The sequence below is a fragment of the Passer domesticus genome, chromosome 5 (genome assembly GCF_036417665.1).
Source record: "Passer domesticus isolate bPasDom1 chromosome 5, bPasDom1.hap1, whole genome shotgun sequence".
NCBI classification, from domain to species: domain Eukaryota; kingdom Metazoa; phylum Chordata; class Aves; order Passeriformes; family Passeridae; genus Passer; species Passer domesticus.
In genome coordinates, this window is record NC_087478.1 from 40939831 (window position 1) to 40960028 (window position 20198).

The 20198-nt window shown below is 37.2% G+C and overlaps 1 long non-coding RNA gene across 2 annotated transcripts; it reads right to left on the reverse strand.

The window, feature by feature from the left end:
- Window positions 1-2025: 2025 nt before the first annotated feature.
- Window positions 2026-19713, reverse strand: LOC135300328 (uncharacterized). Of its 2 annotated transcripts, XR_010362196.1 has the most exons (5): window positions 19603-19713; window positions 14529-14636; window positions 12610-12782; window positions 6092-6181; window positions 2026-5218 (listed from the first exon to the last, which is right to left on the reverse strand). It is a non-coding gene; the product is annotated as an uncharacterized LOC135300328 (long non-coding RNA). The 2 variants fall into 2 exon arrangements; XR_010362195.1 differs by having other exon boundaries at window positions 2026-6181.
- Window positions 19714-20198: the final 485 nt, after the last annotated feature.

A 20198-nucleotide genomic window follows, 5' to 3' on the forward strand; every position in this document is an offset into this window, starting at 1 on the left:
CCCTGGCTACACTGTCAGATCAGACAAAATTTATTAGTGTCATGAATATTTTGTTAGTTCCAGTGTTCAGAGTTTGCGTTGTCTTTAGTTTATCCTCCAATACATCTTCCTTTACAGCCAACAGCGCATAATTTGGTACAAAATATCTATTGGAAAGCCAAAAGCAACCTTCTTCAACATTATGACTTGTCTTCTGGCTGTAAGCCAAGTTGAGAAGGTTCATGAATCTCAAAAAATACAGATTATCTTAACACACATTAGAAAAGACCCTTGCTAGCCAGCTCTCTGGATGGGAGATTTACCAGCTGGTAAACAGTGGTAGCTCATTGATCCCAGCTGCCTCCTAACATACTGGCCTATTTATTCTCTCTAAAACATTATATTTTTCCATGAACTTAATGACCATGTACTTAACAGTCCCTTCTCTACAATCACTACAGGACTGTAACCCCACTTTATTGAAGATTCTTACCATGATCTTTCTGTCTGTCAGAAAACGTTTCTGATCATAAAGCCTTAATGCTCCTCTCTTTGATCAGGATGGAAGTGGAAGAAGAACAACATCCTTCTTCCCCAGTTTAGTACTAAAAGCATCTTTACAGTGGCTGTATAAAACAGACACTAGCCTTGTTATTTAAGCAAAATATCACTTACATCCTATCAGTCTTTCCTCAAAGTACTTAGAGATTTTTAGACACAGGCATACAATAGATTGAACTTAAGCTTATTATAATAGAGTAATCTCTCAGGTCACTGTAGAGGTCTAATGAGCAGCCCATGGAGAATATTTACAGACTTTCATGTCCTATTACTTTCTCTGATATTTCTAGAACAGTCACACAAGAGTAAGTATGCTTTTGACAAAACAGTCTTATTCTAGGATGTAAAGGCCTTTTGGTAATGCTGTGTGACAATGCCAGATTCTCATTGCCTTTCCTTGTAATGTATCTGTGAATAAATTTCCAAAATAAGAAAACACCCTTATTTTTGAGTATCTGAATATGTTATTAATGTGTGATTAATAACTGGTTCACTCTATTTCATTGGTGTCACGGTATTGTGGCCTTAGTAAGGCAATATCCTTGCCATGAGGACAGCTATGGACACATATATGGCTCCAGTGAGCAGAGGGCAGGACAAGAGACTCTGAAAAAGCATCAGACATATGCAAACTAAGAATAGGATTTGTAGAAGACAACCTGAAGAATTTGTGTTATTGTATGGACATTTCTCTTCATTCATTCATTTATGAGTATAGAGACTCCATTCCTAGGTATTTTGAGATTTTGATTTGACAATGTCTATGTACATTAAATAATGTAACTTCTAATTACACCAAGGGAAAGCTTAGTTTTTATTAATTTTACTAGTTAACTATAAACAAGTGCTTCCGTTTTTGAACAGAACACTTCCACATGGAAACAATAAAAAATTCTACTATATTTATGCTGCTACTTGAACTTAACATGCAAAATAATATAAAATTACAATCCTATAATTGATGCAGATGAGTCAAACTGTTATTTTCAATTTCTTAATAATTTTTAAGATGGCTTATGCCATCTTAACTTGTCATTTGTTTCATTCACTTACAATTTCCTACATGAAAATCTTGAGTTTATTGCATTAAGACCACAGCATTTCCAAGAAACTTGATTTTTCATTAGTCGGATATCCAGCCAGAAGCCAGAATGATATCTGGATTCATGTTTAGAAACTACTATAGAGGTTGTTATCAGTTATACCTATAAGTTAGTAGGTCATAAGGATTATCTAGAACATAGGCAGGATTTACTTTTTGAAGAAATCTTTAAAGACCCTCTTTTCCTCCTCTGGAGTTTAAATTTTTTTTCTGACTATTACTATGCAAACCCATTTGGGTTCTGGGTATGCTGAAAAATGTTTCTTTTTCAGAGTTATCTGAGGTGCAAATGGAATTAGAAGTCAAAGCTTTTCTGAGTCTTTCACAGTAATTTTTCTACCAGGTACTTTTCAAGAGTAAAACAAACAGTACACTAAATGATATTTAAATGTTCTTATACAGGTGTTTAATGGAATAATGGCTCATTCATAACCTGAATTAAGTGAAATACATTGAGTAATTGAACATCCTTACACAGTCTTACTACAGCTGGGAGAAGTATTCCTATTGCATAGTGCTTCTGCCACATCTCACACAGAGACAGCTGCTGATCACTTGAGAATTGTTGTCTTAGTGCAGCTGTGGAAGGCTTCTGTGTAGAAAATGAATACTTGGGTTTGTAACTCATGTAAAAAAAGATCCATCACATATGTATGAAAAGTGTTTCCATATTGAAAATAAAATCTACTCTTTTGATCTGTGAAATTAGACTACCTAGAAAGAGAATTATTTCTCTTAATAATTAGGTATTAGAATACCTAATTATTAAGAGAAATTGATACAGGAGCAATCCAGCTCTCTGTATTCTTCTCCCATCTTCTCTCAATGCAGAATGCGTATATTTTTGGCAGCCAGAATTATGCAGCAGAAATTTGGCATTCTTGACCACTCTGACACACACAAGAAGCATACAAGAAATGGGAATTTGCTATGTATGTTGCCACAGGAAGCCTTGTTGAAGAGCTGACATCTGCAGTGATATTCCTTGTATGGTTAAACCTGTCCTTGCTTTTATGAGCACCCAAAGTCAGCTGTCTGACCGCACTGCAAGAGGGCACTAGGCCATCTGAACAGGTGGCCATGAGCACTGACACAGAAAGATGCCGCTCACGTGTGCTTACCAAAGGCACAATTTACTGCTGGACCATACTGAGCTCATGCACAGATAGAGGGATGTGCACTCATTAATCCAGCTCTGAGCTGTATTAAGTTTAAAAATAGCTTTTGTGACAGCATGGTGATAGTTTCTGACCCACTTAAATTTAGCAGAACAGCATATAAGCAACAGAGATTTCTGGTAAGCCTTCAGTGTTCAGCAGAACAGATCAGAGTAGTGCAGACTAATTTAGTCCAACTAGCACAGAGCTAGTTACTAGTCTTCCAGAGTGGAGAGGAAAAAGACCAGCAATATTGGACAGCAGCCTTGATGTCCAAACAGACATGGGTCATCTCTGAATGAGTTTATGCCTCTCAACAAGGAACTGAGGGTGTTATTAATGTGAAAGGTCATCCTGTAAATTTAAATATAGTTTAGATGGTTAACAAGTAAAAATGTGCTACAAATTAAAAATATATTTCAGAAACAAATACATTCACACTAATAGAGCAGTTTTCATTCACTAAGAGGAGCAGTTTTGTACATATTAAAATATCGCATCATAAAAGGTTAGTTCAGATGTAAATTCATATATTGCTGTAGTTTAACCCTTAGCAGGAATGTAAATCAATGTAGTTTCCTTAGATGAAACAGAGAAACACGTGTTTACATGTTCAGTAGCAGCAGAAGCAGGATTATCTGTTGTAGTCTCTTTATATTGCAGCAACTTAGATGTGAGTCCTTGCCTACAGCCTCAGTCACAAATATTCCATGACGGAATGACAGGAGTGTGTGAAGGTCATTTCAAATTACGTTATGACATGTAAAGCACACTCAGTCTTTTTCCTATCTTCAGTAGGCCCAGTTGTGCCAGGGGAGACCCATCCCACACTAAGTAGAGCAGCTCCACAGAGACCACTGTTTCAGAGATGCAGCTGTGACAAAGATTTCCAAAAATATCGATGTAGCTGCTTGAATGAAAAGAAGCCATTATCAGAGAAGCCATATCTACTTGGAAAACATTTGTCTTTTTGAAATCAGGATTCTCTGGAGTTGCTACATACACATGTACCACTGATCTTTTACACATTCTTAATAGAGTATGTGGCATTTCACAGATGTTTCCCCCCAGAGGCATATTGACATTTCAGAGCTTGCTATAATAATAGTAAGTGATTGTGATCTTCTCAGTTTCACTTAGCTCTTTTGCAAAGCCTATTCTTGGCTGAAGCTATTCTAAATTCAAGCCACTAGAAGGCAAACAGGCAACATCTGGTTTTCCAAGACAGGGACTGAAACTGTTGCGGGAGTGGAGTGTATGTATTCATTCCTGCTAGCATTGTTTCCACGATTTTTGTTTTCCCTCTCTCTCTCTGTACATGGGGCTTACTAATATTCTGGTGCAAAAGAACTTGTGCAAACATGAACGCTATATATTTTAAAATGCACACATTTTCATTTAAAATGTTTTGTTTCATATAAGAACTGACAATGTTTAACAGCATTTAATAAGAAGTACTTCAGTAAGATCCAACTAATCTCCATGCAGGAGTGCTAACTGTTGATGGGAGTACTTTTTAAAAAACAAATACTTTGCAATTGGGACCACATACACTTGCACTTATCTGGTGTCAGTAATTCTGGAAGTAACAGCAGAAAACATACTAAAACTAAGATTATAAAGGATTTTTGTGGTCAGACCTTCAATGTAGAATTTCGGGAAATCTGTCACTTTGCTAGCTGATTTCAACAGCCATAGTTAAATATATTTTATATATATATTTTAACAGCCAGAGAAATATATTTTATAAATAGGCCCATTTGTGTTGTAAGATTGTGTGAAATCAGTATCTATTCTAAAGCTGAAAAATTGGTCCTCTGTTTAACTACCTGCACTTTTTAAATTGCACCTCCCTCCTAGGCTAGATTTATTTAATATTATCTTCCATTAGAGACTGTTACACATTTGTGGGATAGATTGAAGAGCTGTGTCTTCTAATCTTACTGTTACAAGAATTTATAGAATATATTCCTGTACCTTCTTCCTTTCTTCAAGTAAGTTAAATGCACTGAGCTTCTTAGGCTTTATATTATACAAATATTTTCCAATTCTTTATCATTCTTATGGCTCTTTAAAAAGTTTTTTCATCCAGAACACAGCTAATGGAATAAGAGCAATTGTAGGAGTGCCATCAAGGGAGAGGGAAAGAGAAAAGAAGAGGCTCGCCTTGTATATATTTTGGTTTTCCTTTATCATTAAGTCTGTGTATATCCTTCATCAGAAATGTGCTCCAGATCACATATTTTCATTATGAGCTGAGCTTTCTCTGGTATTTCCTGGTATAGCACCAATTCTTTTCCAAAGTCAGAAAGGTGGAGTTTCTAGAACTTGAAGGAAGTGTGTTTGGTAGAGTTAACTGATGCAAGCTGTTAACAAGCTGAGCAGCAACTGTCCACTCATCTTCATCCCCTTAAAAGAGCTAAATTTGGATAGAAATGTTAATGATCAATACTAAGGAGAAAGTCAATGATGTAGGCATGCAAAAGAAAGGCAGCAAAAAAACAGCTGCTGTTGTTGTATACTAAATGAAAATGTAGCCAGTGGTGTGTAATTGGAAAGTCATGGCTTCTTCTTGGCCTCAGTACACCTACTTTGTGGCTTCTTGCCAGTCAACAAATTATTCAAATTACTCAGTGACCACTAGTCCAACATCTCTATTACATACCACCTCAGAATTTTTTGTATAGCTAAAAATTTTTAGCGATTATTTTTTTCAAGTCAATAAGAAAAATGTAAGTAGAAGACAGCTAGAATTCCTGTGTGTTCTTCCTTATATGCTCTCTAGGAATATCTGTGCTGAAGAAATGAGACAACAGCAATTTTTAGGGCAATAATGTGGCAGGAACTCAGGCTGGCACAGTAGAACAATTCTGCACTCCATTTTGTTGTTCAAATTACGTCAAACCCCTGTTCTGTTGTCATATGTCATCAGGTTTTGCACCAATTAAAGTCTAAAATAAACAAGTCTTTTCTAAAGCATTTGGTCATTCATTTAGTTTCCATGTATGGTATAAATTTTAGGCACCTCTTCTGTGCCTGACCACTGTTCATGACATCTGTTAATGAATGAAGATTGAGTAGCAAAGATTTCTAGCCAGCCACCAGTCAGCTTCATTCATGTTAATTGTAGGAAGAAATTGAAAACAACTTAGCAATTTGGGTAAATGAGGGGGAGAATCAATAGAGAGCATTCATAACTATAATAAGGCAAACATCATTAAAAGCTTTATCTTGATCATACTGCCTGCTTTCGTTTGAGTTCTCCAAACAAACAGTCCACGTGTTGCATTACCAGTGCATCCATCCCAGCCCTCTGGCTATTCCTGTGCTGAGCAGAGAGCTGGCAGGGGCTGCCGGCTCCACCAGGGACAAATTGGCATTCCTTAAGGAAAAAAAAGCAGTAGGTATCAATCATTTACTGTTTCTAACTGAAAGTGGAAAATATTTCATTAAATAGGGCAGTAGAGTTATCTTTGAAACCTTTTATAAATCACAGAGATAAGTCACAGAGACCAGTGTGTCAAACACACACAGTAACACAACACTGAAAAACATTGAATAAAACAGTTTATATAAGTAGTGCTAGTTGTTTGCCTCTTGTCACAGACATCCTTTATTAGAGTAAGGTCATCTCTCAAAATCTGATGCCTGTTTGCAAATGTTCTGTGGAAACATTTTCCATATTAATATTTCATCTACTTTTTTATAAAGTGCTGAAGCATTCAGACTTAATTCATTTTTGTTAATCAATGTCCTTTTCATGAGAGTATAACATTCCTGTCTGTTTCTAAATGTATGCAAGTAAAATCAGAGGTGTTTGTGTGAAAAGAAGTTTCTGGAGATATTTTATTAAAGAATTTCTGGAATTTATTTTAAAGCTAATACAAAGAACAAGTCAGTTCTGATTTCAATTAAAGAAAATTACTGAATTCTCACAGGCTGCTTTTAAAATCTTATCTTCAAAGGCTTTTTTTTCAAAAAATCCAATATCCCACATTAATCACATAAAAACAATTAAATCTTTGCCACAGAATACAAGGTGTGTGCCAATGATATAAGTATTTTGACATAAAAGTTCTGTGGTAAAAAAAAATCAGATACAGATTACTTGCATACTTTGTTTTCCTATTGTTTTACACACATTAAATCAACAAATGTGTGTTCTCATTCTGTGTTGACCAAAATACCAGTTGCAACAGATATGACTTTATTATGACCATACCTATGATATACAAAATATATAATTATTAAAAAAACTTATATCACATTAAGAGAACTTCTAAACTGATGTTGCATACATATATAGATATTTATGATGTATAAAAAACTTGAATATTTTAGGAACTGACATGGTTAATTTTTACATGTTTGGTCTAATTATATGCAGACTGTAATGCAACCACTTTCTATACTTTAAATATTTTTGTATTGTATTTACAATACATAGCTTATGTATTGTAACCCTTGGGTGTTATTTTAGAGGGAGATAGGGACTTGAGATGCATTTTGAGTTGAATAGTCCTTGTAAACAAGTAAATTTATGAAAAGTTGTGTGGGTAGTGACTCCTAATGCCAAGCATTGATTTTAAGATTAATTATTTTGTGCATGAGTGTAAGCAATGCATTTTCTGAACAGTAAAATCCCCAAGTCCTTCCTTCTCTGTAAAAATCAGTGTCATACAGCAGAAATACAATGACCAGAGGTTAGTTGTACTTTGATATACAGTAGTGCAGTTCTGTGTGCAAGTAAATAGTACCACAACAAACAGCAGCTTGTTTGTCTGACACAGATGCCATGGTACCTTCCCTTCTTTCAGGTCCTGCTTTCCCTTTGGTTGTAGTCGTGTTACTGACAGGAAAGTTGCCAACTGTATGTTTCATACCTGGATTGCAGAGAGAGCAATCTGCTTTTGAGTTCAAATTGTCAGCACTCAGCTAAGAAGTGAGATATTCTAGGTGAGACTAAAAGCAAGATCTATTAATTTACAGCTCAACAGTACAATTGTCTTTTCAGCCTTGTGCAATACATGCTTGTGCTTACTCAACCTCCCACCCTGGTGAAATGGGGAGGGCAATCAAAGCCAAACATATATGTTGAGATAAGAACAGTTTAATAAATTAAAAGAAAGTCAAATACAATACTAATGGTTAATAATAATAATAATAATAATAATAACAATAAAAGGGGAAAACCAAGTGGCGCACAATACACTTGCCCACCAACCACTGACTGATGTCAGAATCCCCTTCCCAAATTCAGATCGGCCACACTCCCTGCTAATTCCTCCCAGTTTATGTACTGGACGTGATGTTCTGTGGTGTGAAGTATCCCTTTGGTCAGTTCAGGTCATCTGCCCAGCAATGCTCCCTCACAGTTTCTTTTTGTGTACTTCCTTATTGGCAGAGCAAAAGATAAGGTAAAAAGTCCTTGATTTAGGATAAATGGCTTAGCAAAAAACCAAAACAGCAGTGTGTTACCAACATCATTCTCATTCTGAACCCAAAACACAGTAACAGCTACTGAGAGGAGCCACCATATCCTAGCTGAAATCAGGACAATGCAACACCTGCCTCCAGTAAAAATAACACTGGGATAAGTGCTCTGCCCTTCTCTTTGTTGCCTGCAAGACATGAGGCTACACTGCAGGCTGGAGCTCAGGTGCCCTAGGAGGAGTAGGGACCAGGATAGAAGCAGAGAAATTGCTCCTGAAAAAGCCTGCCTCCAGCAGTCTGCTGCCAGACAGATAAAGGTGGAAGGATGAACTTTAACCTGCTGAGAGCTGGCTGTGCCCACCACTGAGGAAGAACAGCATGGGGCTTACCCAACAGAAACCAGCCCCACCCCAAAAACGGTGCTTTCTAAGTGAGGAAAAAGTAAATTTCCACTGCTGCAGCAGGGTTTGCTCTGGCATGCAGTGTAGCTCTATTCTGGCCAGATAATGATATCTTTCAGTACAGTCTGGGAGGCCCAGCTGTTGAGGTGAGAAAATATTTGCATTTTTTCTGTTTTGATCCTTTTCCCCTCTGTATTAACAATCTGAAGTTGCTGTTTTACAGCAAGTATATTGTTGGGTTTTCAACAGACACCAATCACTATTCCTTGAGATTTCATTTGAAATAATGCTTTATAGTGGAATTTCCTTTCATTCTGACAAAAGGTGAAATTGGATCAAGATTTACTAAACTCTGCTGAACTTCAGAGGGTTTTTTTACTCTTTTTAATTAAAGAAACAATCATAAAGTATTAAGATCACCTTCTAGCTTTTCTTTGAGATGAGTGCCAGTAATCTGTGCATTTCAGCACATAACATCAGCAGAGGTATTAAAAGGAAAGTCTTTCTAAAGGTGTTTAGTGACTCATCTCCCAGTGGTGTTGTAAGAATTAATTAGCTAATGCCAGTACAGCATTATATAAATGCTAAGTACTATTGTTGACAGATTAAGGTTATGAGTGCCAAGTGGCAACGTGAGCTTTGTTATTGAGAGTTGTCTCTCACTCTTGAAGCAGAAGAGACCCCTCTCAGGAATGACATGATAAATCATTCTTCCTGACTTTTTAGCCTTTCTCTCTCACAGAACTACTAAAGATGACACGAGTCAAGCTGATGGGTTTTGTGACAGTAGCCCAGGAAGGAATTTCAATATGCTAAAAGTCAATTATGTAGAAGTTTCCTCTACCATTAACTGAATCATAGAGCCATATCCCACAGAGAGAACTGTCAAGTCCCATTTGTCTGCAGCTCAGCAGCCACGCACTATGTAATCTAGGATCAATAAACCAAAACCTGGAAGGGGCACACAAAGCACAACACTACCATTTTTCTGTACCAACCATTTAGAAACCAATGCATTTATGGTTCCAGCCCCCAGAAGAAACCAATGAAAGCAGCTGTAAATGTACATTCAGCTCATTTTCCAGTAACACAGGCAGTGATCATAAATCTTAAATGATGAGTTTTAGCCATGGCTACTTAACTACTCTGATTCAGGTAGCTGCTTTCCAGTGTGTTTATGTCTTCATATTCTAGAGAGTGTGTGCAGAGCTGATTCTCTTCAATTTATATTATTTTAGCAAATAAAATCAGAGAAGTGATGGATTGGTTAGTGAGGCAATTAAGGAGGTTAAAATTTGCAAAAAAAAAAAAAAGAGTATAAATAGTCATGTGCACATGAGTTATAAGCAATCTCTCTCGCTTTCTCTTGTTCCAGCATACACAATGTGCTAAAACATAATTATTTGAAAACTTCCTGACTTTCAGTGGGGAAAAAACAATGAGACTGAGCATCATGTAGAATTCAGACATGGTAAACTCATCATAGGTTACTCTCTCTTTCATCACTTTCTAAAAGTCTTAATTTTACATGTTTTCCATGCCTCCATCAAAATTTGTCATTTTACCAAACAATGAAATATTATAGCATATGAGGCACATCAGCAAATCTCACAGCAAAAGAGTAATCAGGTTTTAATTTTTTTTCTTCTCAGCCTTTTTGTCTGAGAAGACCCTTGTGAAAAAGTAATGCATTAATAAAATCATTGCTTAAAATTTAATTTTACAAAAATTTCCACCATGTTTTACCTCTGCTAGTTCCCTGTCACAACAAAATAAAACAAAAAACAAAGGCAGAACCAAACAAAAATTAAAGCAAAACCAAAAAAACAGAGCTTGTTAGTCTAAGTGAAAAAAAACACAGATCAGACTAAATTTTGCCTGACAAAATAAAAGTGCAGATCAGACTTTACCCCTATGATTATCACCTAATAGGCTGCTCAGAAAGGGGAACTCAGACAAGCAAACTGCATTAAAAGTACATTCATAATAAATGCTTGCACAGAAACAGGATGTTAAGGCATCATCTGTGATGAATAAAAAGGCTCTGACCAGAAAAAAAGACAGTCATTGCAGAAAGATCGACATTTTTTTGATCATTTCAGCATCAGGTCCAATTCAATTATTATTAAAAATTTATGAAAAATAGATTAATGAATTCTTCCCTTTGGAAAATTTTTCTGAAGGTAATCTATTTCATTGTTTGCCAAAAAATCCAATTTAACATTTCTTGGGTTTGTTTTACATTCCTGCTTTCTCATTATGCTAGAATAAAAACCCTCCAGTAACCACTATTTTCTTCCTACTTACTGTACTTACACTCTGTAATTAAATACTCTGTCATCTTGTTTTAATAAGCTAAATTCTGCCTCATTATGGTCTTTCCATTTTCTTCAGTCTTTGAATTATTTCTGAGGCTCTTCATTATGCCCTGCCCTGTGCAGAACAACCCATGCAACACAGAGGAGGAAAAGTTTTCCCCTGACTGCACTAATATTTTTCTTTAAAGGGTTTTATTTTACCACTCAGTCCATGTTATTTTGTATGCATTGCATGGTGTTCTCTGCAGAGTTTCTACAAAGCTTCAGGAAAAGCATCTCCAGTGAGATGTAGTGAGAGCAATTCCCTCTGGTGATTGTTTTGGTGGGCTGCAGTTAGTTAGTTCTTAACCTGTGTGATGCAGTATGCTTGATTTACCCTGTATAGCATTATTTTTTTAAAGAGAAAGCCAGGTATTACTGACTCAAGTGTCCAGAATATGTCCAAGCAGGCTATGTGTTAGGTAAATAAATGAATTTTCATGGAAGTAATCTCCTCAGTGAAGAAAAGCATAGTTGTTTGACTATTTTCTATAAAATAACATGGAGTTGTACTGATTACATTTATACTTTTCTATCAGGGGAATACCAGCTTTCTTATCACTGTGCCAGGGAATGAGGACATGCATAATAATCCACATATCTAGGGGTCGTCTTACTTGACTTTTGAAAAAGTATTACAATATTAGCACTCAGAATTCTTGCTTGCTCCCAGTATGCCAAAATTTAAAATTTAGTAATCAGATCATGGATTACCTCCACCTCAGGGTAGTGAATGCAAGTTGACTGGCCCTATACAGTTAAATTGCTAACCTAGCATCAAATTTGAACAAACATTGCTATTACACCACATTTCTGTGCCTCTTGCCTTTGTTGTGTTTGTTCCTTCCAATGTATTTCTGCAGAAAGTAACCTAGAGAGCTATGCTCAAGTAATGAAGTGATACAACAAAATTCATAATTAAATACTCAGTTCCCCAAACCCAAAAATGTACAAGTGCTGTTAGTCCACTGATTATTGCATTAGCTGTGCATATGAATGAGTGACTGAACATGAAAATGCTCAGATTTACATCTTCCTAATATTGTGGCTTTTTCCCCCCAAGAATTTAATATAAAATTTTTCTGCCACAATAGCATCCACTTTTGGAAAATGGTGCCTATTGCCTGACTTTTATTTAATCTCTGTGATCCCTATAATCCTGTGTGGCATCTCCTTGGTGCCAGGTTAGCTGCAACACTCTCCACCCTCTTGAACTCCTTCAAAAGTTATCATTAGGCAAGGTCTCTTGTCCAAATTTCTATTTTAAATCTTGTATTCCTGGGTTCCTGTATAGTTCAATAATTGTGTATTATCACTCCTATCTGCACATAATTCACCTCAATTCATTCAAACAAAGCCTTTTATTGCCATTTTTCCTGGAATTTGTATAGCATGCTAAACATGCTAGAATTAATTTGATTTAATGCACTATTTTGTTGAAAACTAGAGTGGTGATAAATCAGATTACTTGGTTGTGTGCAGCACAGTGACTGCCCACCTCATCTTTAGTTGGAGACTGGAAGTGAGGGCCTCTGTGATACATTACCAGGGGATACAGGGTGAATGTTTTCAGGATGAGAGGAGGGAAACAATTTGAGGAATACTTCTGTATCACTCACAGTTAGAGTGTAGGCTGATGCCAAATGCTGGTTATTGTCTTCCTTCCTGAAGCACCAGTGAACACTGCAGCACAATGCTATTTTCAGCTCCTTGACAAGATGATTACAATGTAAAGTCATTCTGCGTGACCAGCATGCCAGGTGTTCGCTGCTCTAGCTCTGCTTTTATTACGCTGGGGATGAGAGAATGATGAAGGGAAGGATTGGAGTTACTTAGATTTTCCAACAGCAGGTCAGCTTAGATAGCTGGGCTATATTTACTCAATGCATTGGCATAATGTGCCTGTCATTTTCTTTGTCTTACAAATAAAAATTAATTGGAACAAAACTAGCCAAAATAAAATCCTGCCTCTTAGGAATTTCCAAGGCAAAGTTTGCACTTCTAGGAGGTTAAATAGTGCCAGGTTGGTTAGGCTTTCCCTGAGCAGAGCAGCTATTGAGAAGATTGCTGTTGAGCAAACTCCCCAAACCACACAGCATTCGTGCTCACAGGCACACAGGGAGAGATGTAGCACAGATACCTTTTCCTTCCAGGCTTTTAGTCCCCTGCCAAGTCTATAAAAACTAGAAAAAATACAGATGGCCTTTGCAATTCCATTTTTCAGTATGCTTTCTTTTCAGAAGGAATTTGAAAGGGATCAGATAGACCAGTTCAAAATCAAATAGCTGTAACAATTGATAACTAAGAACTAACATGTTTTCTCCTGAATATTTGTTTTGTATACTGCGATCAAAAGACATTATTCGGATTCTGATTTCACAGCAGCAAAATTTTCCAGGGTTATCTTGCAACTAAATAAGAAATACAAAACTGTTTCAAGATACCTATTTAAATCCAAAAATACTCAAGTCTGACTGTGCTGTTGGATCCAGATACATTTTAAGATACCTGGCCTAGATTAGCAATGATGGAAATGGGTCAAAGAACAGTATGAATGGGGAAGCAGTAGATTCTTACAGTGACTTTTTTTTCAGGCTTAGGAGGTTAAATACGTGTAAGCAGTCCCAAAGGAAAGGAAGCACAGATGATATTAGCTAACAAGGACTTCAAAGAGTCTTTCAAAACTTATTAGTCTAGAGACAAAGTAATAAATGCCAAAATAAATGTATGACTCTGCAGGAAATAAAGATACATATAGAAAATAAATTCATCCCAAAGCCATTTGTGATAAAGTAAAATAATATAAATCAGGGTTTTGGGGTTTTTTTTGGTTTTTTTTGTGGGGTTTTTTTTTTTTTTTTTTTGAGTCACAAATTTCTATTGCTTTTGAAAGCAATTCCAGGGAATTTTCCTCACAATTCTTAGCTTGAAAAGTCCTGTAGGTCACAAAATTATCACACAAGTTAGGAAAAAGCCTTGTGTTGGTAGAAGCATCAGAGTAGAAATAAGCTCTATCATTAGACTATGGCCTAATAAAAAAGCACCAATGACCCACTTCTCATTGACACAAAAAGCTTCTTTAGATCAATTGTATGCATTCAAAAGAGCTCTGACAGTGACCAAACCAGATCAGCAGCCTGAAACACCTCTATCTAATCTTAGGCTCAACCCAGTGCAGATTTATGGATTTCTAATCTTCCTTAACCATATACATCAGTAAAAGTGGGAACTATCTTTGTAAGGATTGAGAGTTAAGGAGAAATTCACCAAAACTACTAGAATTTGGTTATTCACTTGTACAGTGATGGAGATCATTCATCTGGCAGGTTTATTCTGCAGTTACTTATGGTGAGAAAGGAAAGGCAGTCTGACCTGCATGATGCCTCAGTTCCCTGAGTCTCACTGAGGCAGTCACAGACATGAACAGACATACTCAAGGTAGAAAAAGTCTACAGTCTCAGTAAATAAGCAAACTTTTCAAAATATCTCACATTTTCAATCAACTGTTTTCCTGTCCCAACGTTTAGCTACCACTTACCATCTTGACATGTTTGTTGTCATAGGAGAAGCTGTGATTTGGGGCAGCTGAAGTGCCTCTGATGAAAGCCTGTGTATTTGCAAAGAATGTACACAAAGCTCCATTTCCCTGAATGTGGTAGGAACAAACAGCAGAAGGTTATTTCTTTACTCAGAAATCTAGCTTTCCATTTCCAGTAGGTACTCTACTCAACAGAAGCTTTTTGTCTTGGCTTTCTCCCTGGGCCACCCACATAGTCTGTTTGTTTTATCCCAGTTTTCTGATTATTTCTAAACACAAAGCTCCTATCAGTTAATGTCTCAGTGAATATTTAATAATTTCCCAGAAAGTTCTTTGTTTTTCAAAAATTAGTTCATACTTGAGCTTGTCTTTGTAGGATAACTGCCTTGGTGGTTGCTTCTACTGTTTTTAGCAAATTTACTTCGTACAGGAGCTTAGCTGCTGCTTCTTGTTTAGACTGAATGGAAGGTGCCCCCATAACCAGGGGATTAATGAGGCTTGGAATTTTCTGCAGATCAAAGACAAACTTTATGGCAGCCATTAACATCTTCCAGCACTTGAGCATAGCATTCTTGAGAAAAGAAGAAAAGCCTATAATGATCAAGCCACAACATCACCTAATCACCCGTTTCTCCTCATTGCAGTATTTCCCTCAGGATATCATGTGATGCTACACTTCAGACAGAAAATTAAATGAAAAAGGGGAAAAATATTTTAAAAGCTAACAGAAAGAGAAAGCTGAAAGACATATAGCATAAATAAATAGACTTGGGAGGAAAGGGAGGGAAATAGTGGGATTGTAGATTTTCACAGACAAGCCTCAGCATTTATGGCCTCTGATTTACATAGTGCAATAAATGAAAAAATTATCTTTGCAGCATGCATTCTGATTTAATTTTATGCCCAGCCTCTCTTTGACCATGATTGCCTCTTAACAGCTCCTAAACTGCTGTAGTTTTGGTCTTGGTGTCCTCCAGTCAGTAGGAATTGGCATTGGTTTATCATTCTGTGAAATATTCCAGCAGTTCAGGAGCTGCTTATGAAGAAATTAAATCTTATCATCTTCAAGCAAAACAGCCTCCATCAGAGAGATGCAGCAATAATTCAATTTCAACCTTCTGGAGTGTTGCTATCAGATTCTTAAGACAGATATTTCCCAGTAAGAGAACTGTGAACAGAATGATCTCAACCATGGGAAAGAAATTAATAATCTCAGCACAGAAGTTTCCCTAGGTGAAAACGCAAATTATATTCACCAGCAAGGACTGAAATTATGCTGCTGGATGTGCCAGTTTTCCCAGACCTTGAGCACAACATGCACGTATCTGTACTCCATGTGCATGCACAGCACTTTTGGCAGTGTGGGCTTGTCATGTTTGCTGAGACATTCTGTGCCCTGGCAGATGTCTGTCAACTTAGGGAAGCTGGATGTCACACCAGGACCTGGGGCCTGAGAGCCCTAAATCCATGCATTGTGAACAGCTGTGTGTGTGGGCACAAAACTGTTAGGTGTTTCGAGGAATGTGGAAGTGCAAGCTGGGTACCTCTGGAAAAAGCCCTACAGGAGCAGAAAAACAGATTGGTTTCTCTGTGATGTTATCCCAATAAATTTCATCATTTTTCAACACAGATAATACAAAAAAAAAAAAAAAAATGGGATCACTTATCCACTGCTACACTGACAACTTTTCTCTTTAGCAAATTAGTCTGGACAATGCCATAATGGTACAGAACTGTGTTCACACTAGCACTAGTTCCTAAGACAAGTACATTATTCCACTACCAAGCACTGCATTCATGTAGTGACAAAGCTTTCAGGGAACTTCCTGTCCAAAGTGATGGGAACAGATAAGCCTGTGAATAAAACCAGAAAGCAGGCAAATTAAATTAAATACCAGCATGACTTTCCTAGGCACTTTTGTTTAGTTTTGTACTGCTATTTTCATTTCACTTAGCCAAGGTTTTGGGGGTTTTCCAAATTAATTGCCTAGTTTCTCTTCATACTTGCAAAGACTTCAAATGAATAAGGGTATAGTAACAGAAATAATTTTATTTTAGTCATTATATTGCTAATTCTTTCAGTTTCAGATTTAAAGACCAAACGGATAGGCAGATACACAGATTCTAACTTTTCACAGCAGGAGAAGTCCAACAGGGCTTTTCTGACCCAACTCGGTGCCAGATGCTTTGAAAGCTAAAATTGCAAACTAAAGCCATCTTCAGATACTAATAAACAAATGAAATAGCTAAATGAAAAATAAATAAAAAAACTCATTAGGTGAACAATTTATTTTTCTATAACAGGATAAAGAACATTCTCAATAAGAGTATTTGAGGTTTTATTATAAATAAAAAAGATGTCTATGTCCAGCATTTTAGAAATTTAGTGAAAATTTCAAATTTCAGGTTTCAGCTGTCTTAAAGAGAAATAACTTTGATCTTTTTCATAATTTAATCTTTTTGTGTTATCTCACCTTCAAAGCGGGCCTATTTCAATGCCTTGGTAATAATTTTTTTGCATGATGTCTGAAATAACTAAGGCTCAGGAAATACGAATTATATAGGAAAAGCAAGAACAAGAGGATCCAAGGTTGCCACCATGTGGATCCTTAAGCTTGCTGAGCCTCAGGAAATCTTTTAACATTGACAGGGCAATGGTTTGGCTGACTGCCTGAGCAATAGGTGTAAGCATGCCAGAAATGCATAACTGAGGCAGGAGTCATCTGCTGGCCAGGTACATTAGTGTTCATTCATTGACAGGTTTAGTGGTTGGATCAGAATGACAGTTTTATAGTCTCCTGCAGATGGGTGAGAAGAAATAAGAAATAATCATCTTGGGATGGAGGGAAAACATGACAAAACATGTCCAGGTTGTTATATCTCACAGGCAATGGAATAGCACTCCATGCTCCCAGCTTTATTCATAAGTCCATGTGAAAACCACTCTTGTCAGTGTGCATTTCCCACTGGAGGGAGAAGAGGGGAAAGGCAACACAGAGGAGGAGAAACAGTTGAAAAGAAAATGCAATTTTACTTTTGCAAAGTGTCTGAAAATCAGCAAGATCTCCTGGGCTGAGGTAGTGAGAGACATGGAGTAAGTTTTACAGAGGATTCAGAGAGCTGGTGCAGTTCTCTTTTCTGGTCAAACTGCTGAGTAGACTGCCCAGAAAGCAGTACATACAAACTCATTCCCTTCTTCTGCCAGGAGGCAATTCAACACCCTCAGAACATCTCCATGAATAGCTATGTTTGATGGCTGGTAATTCTAAGCATTTCTCAATTTAGCTGTTTCACTTTGCCTGGATCCTTTAAATTGTCACAGGGAGGATATGAATGAAACACTTGCCTTGGTCACATTTAGGGTGCGTAAAAGAGGCAGGCATTTTCTTGAGTCAATCGTTGCCTGCCCAGCTGAACAGTTTAACTCAATCCCTGAATCCAGAGAAAAAATTTAAAATATCATATGCCTCCATCTAATGGGTTCTACCCACCCAGAAGGCCTCTAAAGCTGGCTGCTGGGCACCTTGCATTGTACCTTAATGGCCTAATGCTAAGAGCATTTTCAGAAAAGCCTGACTATATCTGCTCAGCAACCTTCTCATGCCTTTTGGATGACTGCTGTTTGAGATGCTTTGAAGCCTCTTCTTCCCCAGCTGTTTTATCAATCTATCTTCAAAAACTGCTTTTTAAATTAGATACTGTTCCTCAGATTTGTATCAAGATGACTGACAAACTTCATCAATCCCCCATTTTTAACATGCAGTCTACACAGCAAACTCCTCAGCTGAGTGTTTAACCTCATCCAGGGCCATGCACAGTGATGGAGAGGTCTTGATCCCCAGTGTTCACAATAAATATCTGGAAGAAGACCACTGCACGGACTATTTTTAGTCTAGTTCTCATTGTAACCTGCAAGTAGGAGCCCAGGCTGCCTACCACCTGAAGTGTCTTTGCCAGACTCCTGCCTGAGGAGATGGTGTAGGAATCAGACCTAACAACTGTATTTCTTACATTTATACATGAAGTGGATGTCTGACAAAGAAGTTCAGGCCAGTGGAAAATTAAAGACTGAAACTGTAGCTGTTGGAGAAACCTGACAGCAGTTTTTGTTTAATGACCCAATTCAGGCCAACCATCCTATTATGCTACAGAATATTAAAACTGGATTGTAATTTTCCAGAGTGTATGAAGGGCATAAGTCCTGTTTTTCCAAAGGACTTTGGGCCACATGCACCTTACCTATTTTTATCACCTCATTCAGGCATTATATTAATTGATATAAACATATAAACCCCTAGAGATTCAGCTAGAAGGTGACGGAAGGCTCCCAAATAGCTTGGAATTTTTTAATTTTCTTTTTGCTTACTGAAGTTTTTAGGTGGTCTAGGAACAAAACTTACTTTGCCAAAGTAGTGACTAAGTTAGTTAGTGTATATAAAAGTGTTTTTCTTGATGTTTATGCTATCTCTTCTCTTTCATACAGTTTTCAGTCAAACAGAATCTGAAATTAATGTGATTACTGAATTATTTAACAACATACTTCTGTTAAGGCTAATCTGAAACTTAGAAGCAATGTAATATGAAATTTGTCATGCATCTAAAAATCACTTCAGAAGTTCTTTATTTTGGTTATCTTTTTTCCAGAAGCTTCAAGTGTGGGGAGGAATCAGGGGAGTTTATCTCCTGTGTTTAGAGGACATATATTGTCTTGCTCCATTGTATGTCCCCATGGCCCTGGAGTAATATTTTTTTCTCTGAGGCGCCTGAAAGTCTTGATAGGACCAGCACTAATTGGATGGTGTAAATAGAAGAATTAAGTACATGAGAGCCTGAAATCTCTGTGGCTTTAAAACTCAACTTCTACATATTTGGACAAAGCAGTAATCCCAGACAATCCTTAGGAGCAAATAAAACAGGATGGCACATCCTGTATAAATCCATTTTTTTCCTGGGTTTTTGTGCATTTTTTAGGGAATCTACTGAAAGACACACATCTGTTGGAAAAGCAGGGGAGTAAATCTATCTCTGTAAGAATTAAGCCCATCCATGTAGCTTATGATTGTTTATTACTTACCTTCTCTCCTGAGAGCTCTTTGAAGATGAGAAAGCTCTGTCTCCTACTGTAGGGCAGGAGAACACATTGCTGGCACTCAATAACTGGCAGCTAATAATAGTGGTAGACAATTAACTCTTCAACCAGGCACACATGCTAGCCATTAAAGACTTAGCTGCCAGGTAGCAGACAGATGGCCTTTCACATAACAAGTGGAAATACCTGCTCTCTGGGCCTTTTTTCTCCATTTGCTTGTTGGCATCTGTCACTGCACACTGAGTTTGTTGGGAGGAACCAGACATGGACAGACAGGGTGCAGGCTTGCCATTGGCATCATTGGCAATGAATATCACCAATGGGAAGCTCAAGGATTCCAAGAACCCACTGCAGCTGAAATCACTGTCAGTGTAAGGTTAAAAATGCCTGCAATGAGAAGGTTATCCATTGACAAAATGCTTTCATGTTAGTCCTTGTTTTAAGCCGCTAAAAAAACCCCATGCTAGCATGTTTAATCAGCAAGTTACAAAAAGCCAGTGGGGAAGAAGGTTGCAATTCCCAGTGAGATCTTTTAAGCAATCTGATGTTTTCTAACAATGCAGAGGAAAAATCAATTGCAA